This window comes from Rana temporaria, chromosome 9 (genome assembly GCF_905171775.1).
Source record: "Rana temporaria chromosome 9, aRanTem1.1, whole genome shotgun sequence".
Classification (NCBI taxonomy): Eukaryota; Metazoa; Chordata; class Amphibia; order Anura; family Ranidae; genus Rana; species Rana temporaria.
In genome coordinates, this window is record NC_053497.1 from 134517434 (window position 1) to 134527254 (window position 9821).

General features: G+C 49.7%; 1 pseudogene; it reads left to right on the plus strand.

Moving 5' to 3' along the window:
* Positions 1-975: 975 nt before the first annotated feature.
* Positions 976-1084, plus strand: LOC120914642 (annotated as a pseudogene).
* Positions 1085-9821: the final 8737 nt, after the last annotated feature.

Below are 9821 nucleotides of genomic sequence, written 5' to 3' on the forward strand. Positions count from 1 at the left end.
TGACCACCAGTGCCACCTGTCTGTGCCAATCAGTACCACCTATCAGTGCCCATCACTGCCACCTATCAATGCCCACCAATGCTGCCAGTCAGTGCCTCATCAGTGCCACATATCAGTCTCACCTTCCTGTGCTGATCAGTGCCCATCACTGCCACCCATCAGTGCCAATCACTGCTACCTATCAGTGCCCATCACTGTCACCTATCAGTGCCACCTATTAGTGCCAATTCTGAATGCCCTTCAGTGCCACCTCTCAGTCACCTCTCAGTGCCCACCAATGCCGCCTCTTAGTGCCCACCAGTGCTGCCTTATCGGTGCCCACATGTGCCGCCCATCGGTGCTCCAACAGTGCAGCCTATCGGTGCCCATCAGTGCAGCCTCATCAGCGTATATCAATGAAGGAGAAAAATTACCCGTTTGCAAAATGTTATAACAAAATATAAAATGGTTTTGTATTTATTTTTTATTTTTTTAATCTGTCTTTTTCACTTTTTTTTTTACAAAAAAATGATAAAAATGTCATTGGGTACAGTGTTGTATGACCACGCAATTGTCATTCAAAGAGTGAGAGCGCCGAAAGCTGAAAATTGGTCTGGGCAGGATGGGGGTTTAAGTGCCCTGTAAGCAAGTGGTTAATTGAGGTCATGTCCCTGTGTTCTTGAGCTTAGCTTCATATTGAAAATACTGCCCTCCTGAACCTTTTTATTATTATACAGAATTTATTTAGCGCCAACAGTTTGCGCAGCTCTTTACAACACGAGGGCAGACAATACAATTCAATACAGGAGGGATCAGAGGGCCCTGCTCTTTAGAGCTTACAATCTAGAAGGGAGGGTCAAGTGGAAAAAAAAGGTGCGGGGGGTGATCAGATGCAGAAAATTAAAATACAGTTGTTAGACTAAAGAGAATTTTTTTCAGGGATCAGGGAGCTTGGCATTGCCAAGCTCAAGTGGACTGAGGGCACCAACAGCGACCACCTACGGCCACATCACCAAGAAAGCACTTGATCTCGGAGGCTAAGCAGGGTCGGGCCTGGTTAGTACCCGGATGGGAGACTGCCTGGGAATACCAGGTGCTGTGGGCTTTTGTTTTTTTGGAGTGGGTTGATTTTTTTCTCGTTTCCCAAGGTAGCCACCTTGGCATTGCCACGCTCAATAGGGTTGAGTAGGAGATAATCGGACAGATTGGGGTAGGGAGTTCCATAGGATTGGGGAGGCTCTGGAAAAGTCCTGGAGGCGAGCATGGGAAAAGGTGACAAGGGAGCTAGAGAGCAGGGGGTCTTGAGAAGAATGATTAGGTTGGTATTTTGGAGATGTTGCTATAAAACATATTCAATAAAACAATTGAAAAAAAAAAATCGAATTTCTTCATAAATTTAGGCCAATAAGTATTCTGCTACATATTTTTTGGTAAAAAAGAAATCCCAATAACCATATATTGATCTGTTTACGTGAACGTTATAGCGTTGGCAAACTATGGTATATTCATACCCTTATCTCATCAGACTTCTTTCTCTTTGCCTGTTCACCTGAATCAGTGGTCCTTACTGATTCAGAGAGCAGCGCTGGCGACTTGATGACATCACTAGTGCTCTGTGGAGGAAGGGGCACTGGATGACTGAGGACATCTCTTGGTGAAGAAGAGGTGCTGTAGGGAATGGCTCTGGCTTACAGGTGAGTATTGCAGCCTGAACTGATTTATTTAAACACTTGGATGAAGTTATTCTGTAAAGTGAACCTGTAGTAACGTTGTCAGATGTTTGCTAGTATTACAATACAGTAAAACCTTGGTTTGCAAGCATAATTTGTTCCAGAAACATGCTTGTAATCCAAAGCATTTTTTTTACAGGGTATAAAAGAGAGAAGAGCCGTGTAATGCCGTGTACACAAGATCGGTTTATCCAATGAAAACAGTCGGATGGACTTTTTTCATCGGACAAACCGATCGTGTGTGGGCCCTATCGGTCTTTTTTCCATCGGTGTAAAAAAATAGAACATGTTTTAAATTTTTCCGATGGATAAAAAAACGATTGTAAATTCCGATCGTCTGTGTGGAACTCCATCGGAGTAAAATCCATGCATGCTCAGAATGAAGTCAAGGCATGCTCAGAAGCATTGAACTTCATTTTTTTGGCTCCTCATAGTATTTTACGTCACCGCATTTTGGCACGGTCGGGAATTTAGTCTGATAGTGTGTATGAAAGTCAGCTTCATCGGATTTCTGCCAAAAAAATCCATCGGATTCTATTCCACTAGAAATCCGATCATGTGTACACGACAAAAGTGTAGCAATAAGTTGCTAAATGTTGTACCTTCTGTGGCACTACCCCCGGAGGAGCTGCTGGTTTGTTTTGGGTGGCATGTTACCTCGTGTTCCTCCGCCGTCTTGAGGTATTTGGTGAAAGGTGTAGTAACGGAATGTCCACATGTCTTTTTCTGTGCTCTTTATTACCCAGCCGGGTAAAAACAATAAAACTTGGTGAAGAGTAGTGTAAGGGGTTAGCTCGGTAGCGGGGTGTGTGACCCCCTGGATGGGTTCACCACACACTGAATTTATACAGACAGGGAGTCGAAGACGGTTGAAAACAAAGATTTTGGTTTATTCTTCCATCTTGCTGGAAACAAGTGCAAGCATCCAAACAGCATAAACAAAATCAAACATAAAATAAACCCTGGCCACCTGGGGCGTCTATCTTCACCACATAGGAACCTATCTATGGAGTCTGGCACAGCCTAGTGCTGGGCAGACGCTGCTGGTCATACAGCAGAAAAACAATAGTCTTTTGATTTTTATCACACAGAAAAATCAATCACCTTCTCACCTCCTCAGAAGACTTTCAGTACACTGCTCTCCTTACTCACAAAGCCTCAGGATGCAGCATTTCAGTGGTAATCCTCTGGATTACTTATAGAGGTCTTAATTGCCTCATTCTGAACAGCTGAAGTTTTCCAACGGCCTTAGACCTTTTCTGGCTACTTTTGCAGCCGACACCTAATAACAATTGGTGTATTGTTTAAACAAGACAGAAATGTATGTCCCGTCTGTGACAACACCCACAGATTTACCTGACTTCCTGTCACAGTAGAGATTTAGTAGGAATAGAAATAGCAGATTCAGGTGTGAGTAATAGGGAAACAGTCCTGCTTCCAACAACACTTTCTTTATCACCACTCCAGCCGGAAGGGGTTTAGCTTACCCGGACAGACCTCTCTCACCAGCCTGGCATCCAGAATGTCACTCGGAACTTGGGGAAAAAGTCTCTGCCACAGACCCTCCCTATAGTTGAAACAGCGGAGATGATCCTCCTTAGCAGGCACGACACCTGTATCGCCTTCAGATATTAGTAGTCAGATTACCGACTGATAGGTGACCAACGTCCAACCTCTCAGCACCCGGTTACCTCGATCCCCGGTGGATGGTCGAAACTCTTTTGGATCACCAGCCTCTCTTGGCGCTCCTCAGGCAGACTTTCCACCAAACAGCTTCTCCAATCAGGACTAATGCTTGGGACCTCTTTAGATTTGGGGACCCAGTCCATCACTGGGGCCCAGCCACAGCTCAGATGCTCCGGTCCAACGTGGTCCCGAAATCAGGAACACCGCGTGGCACGCACACCCCGGCCCGGAAGGCCATTTCGCCGGGGTGTCATGGCATGGCTACCCTGAAGGTGGGCGCCACGCTCGAAGAAGACCCAGAGCAATGGCGTCTGTCTCATGAATACCCTCCCCCAGCATGCACAGCGAGGCCAACTCCCCCTGATAGGCTGCTGGGTAAGAGCACTTGATCCTTGACTCCACTGCTGCCACCTGCCGACCTGGGGTGTGATCAGCACCCCAGAAACGACAGAATGAGCCCACAGCACAGCCAAAGCTCAGACAGAGGCCTAAATTTGAACAAATTAACATGGTCAGAGTTACCTAGTTCTCAGACCTCTTCTAAATTTAACCTAGCACCGGTTCTGGAAAGTAACCAGGCGCTACACTTCATTAAATGTAACCATATTTCTACACTTAGAGGCTCCTCTCTTCTCTTTTATACTCAATTGTGACATGACGCTACTCTTATATCAAGACATCGATTGTATATCAAGGCAAAATTTAATATTAACATTTTACTTGTCTTGCAAAACGCTCTCAAACCAAGTTACTCTCAAACCAAGGTTTCACTGTATTAGACTTTTCATCGGTTATTTCCTAAGGTCCCTTGGGAGAGAAGATAATTCCCCAGCCTTCAGCAGCTGATCTGACTGCATATCCACTTTAAATGACCCTCCCAGAATTGTCCCTATTAGTGACACAATAGATCTGGCTTCAGTTGGGGTCATCCAGGAATCTGAAGAATCTGAAGAAAGGTCAAAGTATGCTGATCTCTCAACAAGAGGGTGACCACTATAAGTTGTACTACAAATTCTTTGTACTAATAAGTCTGTCCTCTGCAAACACTGCATTGCAAATAGTGATTTGTGCCACCGGCTTTGGGCACCAAGACTCCCAGCAGGTTGTTCTGAAATGTCTCACAAGCCTAACAATATTGACACGTCTCATTCACTCGTTCCTGGAAGTCACCTAGATGCTGGCTTCCCATAAAGGGTCATAAAGCAGAATTCCAGCTAAACCCACCACTCAAAACATTGTCAATTGTTTTCCCTTGTAAAACTGCGTTCAGGCAGTTTTATGCCGCGCACACACGGTCGTTTTTCGGCATGAAAAAAAACAAAATTTTTAAAAACATCATTTAAAATCATCGTGTGTGAGCTTCACATCGTTTTTCGGCTTCTTTAAAATGTCGTTTTTCGTGATGTAAAAAATTATCGTGTGTGGGCTAAAATGACGTTTTAAACCCGCGCATGCCCAGAAGCGACTTATGAGACGGGAGCGCTCGTTCTGGTAAAACTACCATTCATAATGGAGTAAGCACATTCATCACGCTGTAACAGACAAAAAAGCGTGAATCGTCTTTTACTAACAAGGAATCAGCTAAAAGAAGTCCAAAGGCGATTAGAACTTCCCCTTCAGAGTTACGTCGTACGTGTTGTACGTCACCGCGCTTTTTTCATCATTTTGTAAAAACGATGGTGTGTGGGCAACATCTTTTTTAATGATGAAGTTGGAAAAACTTTGGCCCGGATTCAGAAAGACGTTACGACGGCGTATCCCCAGATACGCCGTCGTAACTCCGAATGCAGGCCGTCGCAACTCGGTGCCTGATTCATAGAATCAGATACGCCTCACAGTTGCCTAGATACGAGCGGCGTCGGACCGGCATGAAGTTACCCCTCATAAAGCAGGGGCAAGTCATGTTAGGTATGGACGTCGGAAACATACGAACAGCGTAGTATTTTACGTTGTTTGCGTAAGTCGTCCGTGAATGGGGCTGGGCGTAGGTTACGTTCACGTCGACTAAGCATTGAGCGGACGCACTTTAATTTGAAAATTCGACGTGATACTGAGCTTGCGTGCGCATGCGCCGTTAGACCGCCTATTCATTTGCATGGGGTCATGGCTGATTTAAATACAACACGCCCACTGCCTGGAGCATTTGAATTCCGCGGGCTTACGCCGGCCCATATACGCTACGCCGCTGTAACTTTAGGCGCAATATCTTTCTGAATACACTACTCGCCTGACTAGGTTACCGCAGCGTAGCGCATATGAGATGCGCTACGCCCGCAGAAAGATACGCGATTCTGAATCCGGGCCTTTGTTTTTTGGACATGCCGAAAAACGACCGTGTGTGCGCGGCATTATGGTTATCACCACCCAACATATAACAGCGATATGTCTGGTTTTAGCCTCCTTTGTTGCTGCTCATTGGTCTATAATTCATTGATCCAATGGGCAAACAGGAGACACAGGAAGTTAAAATAGGAAATAGCGTGCTGTCAGACTGTGTATTCCAATTTTTGTACGTTATGCACTTGATCTCTGGAAGATTTACCCCCCTTCATGACCAAGCCATTTTTTGTGATACGGCACTGCATTACTTTAACTGACAATTGCGCAGTCATGCAATGCTGTACCCAAACAACATTTTTGTCCTTTTATGTGAAAAGTGTCGCGTGCGATTGTATTCAGCCCCCCCGGAGTGAATACTTTTTTAGAACCACCTTTCGCTGCAATTAGAGCTGCAAGTCTTTTGGGGTATTGTTCTACCAGCTTTGCACACCTAAAGAGTGACATTTATGCCCAATTCTTCTTTGCAAAACAGCTCAAGCTCTGTCAGATTGGATGGAGAGCGTCTGTGGACAGCAATTTCCAAGCCTTGCCACAGATTCTCATTTGGATTTAGGTCTGGACTTTGACTGGGTCATTCTAACACATGAATATGCTTTGATCTAAACCATTCCATTGTATCTCTTGCTGTATGTTTAGGGCCATTATCCTGCTGGAAGGTGAACCTCCGTCCCAGTCTCAAGTCTTTTGCAGACTCTGAGGCCCCGTACACACGACCGAGTTTCTCGGCAGAATTCAGCCAGAAACTCGGTCGGAGCTGGATTCTGGCGAGAAACTCGGTCGTGTGTACACTTTTCAGCGAGGAAGCCGACGAGGAACTCTTTGGGCCGAAAAGAGTTCTCTATTTCCTCGTTAGTCAATGGGAAAAGTCGGCCCGCCGAGTTCCTCGGCGTCTTCCACACTGAACTCGACGAGGAACTCGATGTGTTTGGCACATCGAAATCCTTGGTCGTGTGTACGGGGCCTAACAGGTTTTCTTCTAAGATTGCCCTGTATTTTGCGGCATTATGGTTATCACCACCCAACATATAACAGCGTATTTGGCTCCATCCATCTTCCTATCAACTGTGACCAGCTTCCCTGTCCCTACTAAAGAAAAGCATCACAACAACATGATGCTGCCACCACCATGTTTCACGGTGGGGATGTTGTATTCAGGATGATGTGCAGTGTTAGTTTCCACCACACAAACATAGGGGCTGATTTACCAAGCCTTTACTCCATGACTCATGGAGTAAAAGCAGGAGTAGCAGCCGTTTTGCCATTTACTAAAGAAATACGCTGCTAGTGCAGTGTATTTCCCTAGTTACTAATGTGCTCCGTGCGCCCAGGAGAGGGTGCATTGTGCACCAGTACAGACCTGGCGCACGGCACATTAAACTGTAAATTGCGGGGGTTTGGGCGGGAGTTTATTAGGGGGGGAGGTGGGGGGATGCAGGGGAAGTGAAGTGACATGTGTTTTGAAGTGTTTGGCGGGCCGAATTGAAAGGGAAAGTGTTTTTTGAAAACAGATCCCCGTACGCTTGCACAGTGCGCCTGAACCTCGGGAGGTTCATTTGCATACTGGGCATGCGCAGAGAGAAAAGTCAGGGATTCCCGTGCGCCTTGTCAGTACGCCGTGAAAATCTTGGTAAATACCAAGCGGCGTACCCGTGAATGCGCTGCGTGACGCGGCGCACGGGAATCTCCGAGCTGTTTTCAGCCCTGAAGGGGAACTCCGCGCCAAATTTCAAACTTGAAATCGGCGCGGGTCCCCCTCCAGGGCTACATTAGGCTCTTAGGCTTGGTCCGGAACGTGAGGGGTTAAACCCGCGCCGATTCGGCGCGGGGGTCCCCCCCAGATCCAAACCAAGCCCTCATCCCAAGCATGCAGTCTGGCCCGGACAGGAATGGGGGCGGGGACGAGCGAGCGCCCCCCCCCCCTCCTGAGCCGTACCAGACCGCATGCCCTCAACATGGGGGAGTGTGTGCTGTGGGGGAGGGGGGCACTGCCCCCCCACCCCACAGCACTCTTGCCCCCATGTCGATAGGGACAAGAGCCTCTTCCCGACAACCCTTGCCATTGGTTGTCGGGGTATGCGGGCGGGGCTAATCGGAATCTGCGAGCTCCCTTTAATAAGGGGGCCCCCAGATGCCGGACCCCCACCCTATGTGAATGAGTATGGGGTACATCGTACCTCTACCCATTCACATGGGGGAAATGTAAAGTAAAATAAAACACCACACACAATAAAATATTTTATTAATCAGCTCCGGAGCCCCCCCTTTCTTCTTTAGCTCTCTTAGAAGGGGGGGTTTCTTCTCTCCCGATCTTCTGCCGGGACCCTGGGCTTCGGTGATTTCTGCCGGGGGAGGGCGCCATCCCTCGGTCCTCTCCGGAGCCTTCCGCCGGATGCCCCCACCCCATTTAAGCTCTTTTTCATTAGGGAGGGGCATCCGGACTTCGGGGTCTTCTGCCGGGGGATGGCGCCTATCCCCCGGTCTTTCCGGTGCCTTCCGCCAGGGTTCCGGTCTTCCTGGTCTTCTGCCGGGGGTGCGCCAACTCCCAGGTCTTTTCTCTGCTCCCTCTTCTGCCTGGCTCCCCCGCGGAGCCAGGGCTTTCTTCCGTCTTCTTTCTTCTCTCTTCCTTCTTCTGCCTGTCTCCTCCGGGAGCACAGGGCTTGTCTGCGCTGTCCTCTCCCTTCTCTTCCATTGGATGTTGACACGACGAGGTTCCGCGCTGACATGCCGTGTCAGCGGCGGGCATGGACTTATATAGGGCAATGCCACCATGTGACCTCAACCCATGTGACATCACATTCCCTGGGCATGATGGGAATGTGATGTCACATGGGTTGAGGTCACATGGTGGCATTGCCCTATATAAGTCCATGCCCACTGCTCAGACGGCATTCCAGCGCCGGACCTCGTCGTGTCAACATCGAATGGAAGAGAAGGGAGAAGACAGCGGAGACAAGCCCTGTGCTCCGCGGAGGAGACAGGCAGAAGCGGAAGGCATCGCAGAAGCCCGGAGAGTGGCGCCCTCCGGCGGAAGACACCGTACAAGCCCGGGACCCTCCCCCAAAGGCAGGAGCCTCCCTGGTGAAGGGGGTCCCGGTGAATTACGTCGCTGAAGACGGGGGTGGGGTGCCAGTGCACCCCCCCCCCGCAGAAACCGTCGTGGAAGCCCGGGACCCTCCCCCAAAGGCAGGAGCCTCCCTGGTGAAGGGGGTCCCGGTGAATTACGTCGCTGAAGACGGGGGTGGGGTGCCAGTGCACCCCCCCCGCAGAAACCGTCGTGGAAGCCCGGGACCCTCCCCCAAAGGCAGGAGCCTCCCTGGTGAAGGGGGTCCCGGTGAATTACGTCGCTGAAGACGGGGGTGGGGTGCCAGTGCACCCCCCCGCAGAAACCGTCGTGGAAGCCCGGGACCCTCCCCCAAAGGCAGGAGCCTCCCTGGTGAAGGGGGTCCCGGTGAATTACGTCGCTGAAGACGGGGGTGGGGTGCCAGTGCACCCCCCCCGCAGAAACCGTCGTGGAAGCCCGGGACCCTCCCCCAAAGGCAGGAGCCTCCCTGGTGAAGGGGGTTCCGGCAGAAGATGGCGAAGCCCGGGGCCTAATGGGGTGGTGGTGGGGGGCCCCGGCAGAAGACCCCCGGCTGACTAATAAATTAATTTATTCATGTGTGGTGTATTATTTTTTTCCATTTTTTTCCCCAGGTGAATGGGTAGGGGTACAATGTACCCCCATACTCATTCACATAGGGTGGGGGGCCGGAATCTGGGGACCCCTTTATTAAAGGGGTCTCTCAGATTCTGATAAGCCCTCCGCCCGCATACCCCGACAACCAACGGCCAGGGTTGTCGGGAAGAGGCTCTTGTCCCTATCGACATGGGGACAAGAGTGCTTTGGGTTGGGGGGGCAGTGCCCCCCTCCCCCACAGCACACACTCCCCCATGTTGAGGGCATGTGGTCTGGTATGGCTCAGGAGGGAGGGGGGCGCTCGCTCGTCCCCACCCCCATTCCTGTCTGACCAGACTGCGTGCCTGGGATAATGGCTTGGTTTGGATCTTGGGGGGAACCCCACGCTATTTTTTTTGCGCGGGTTTAAC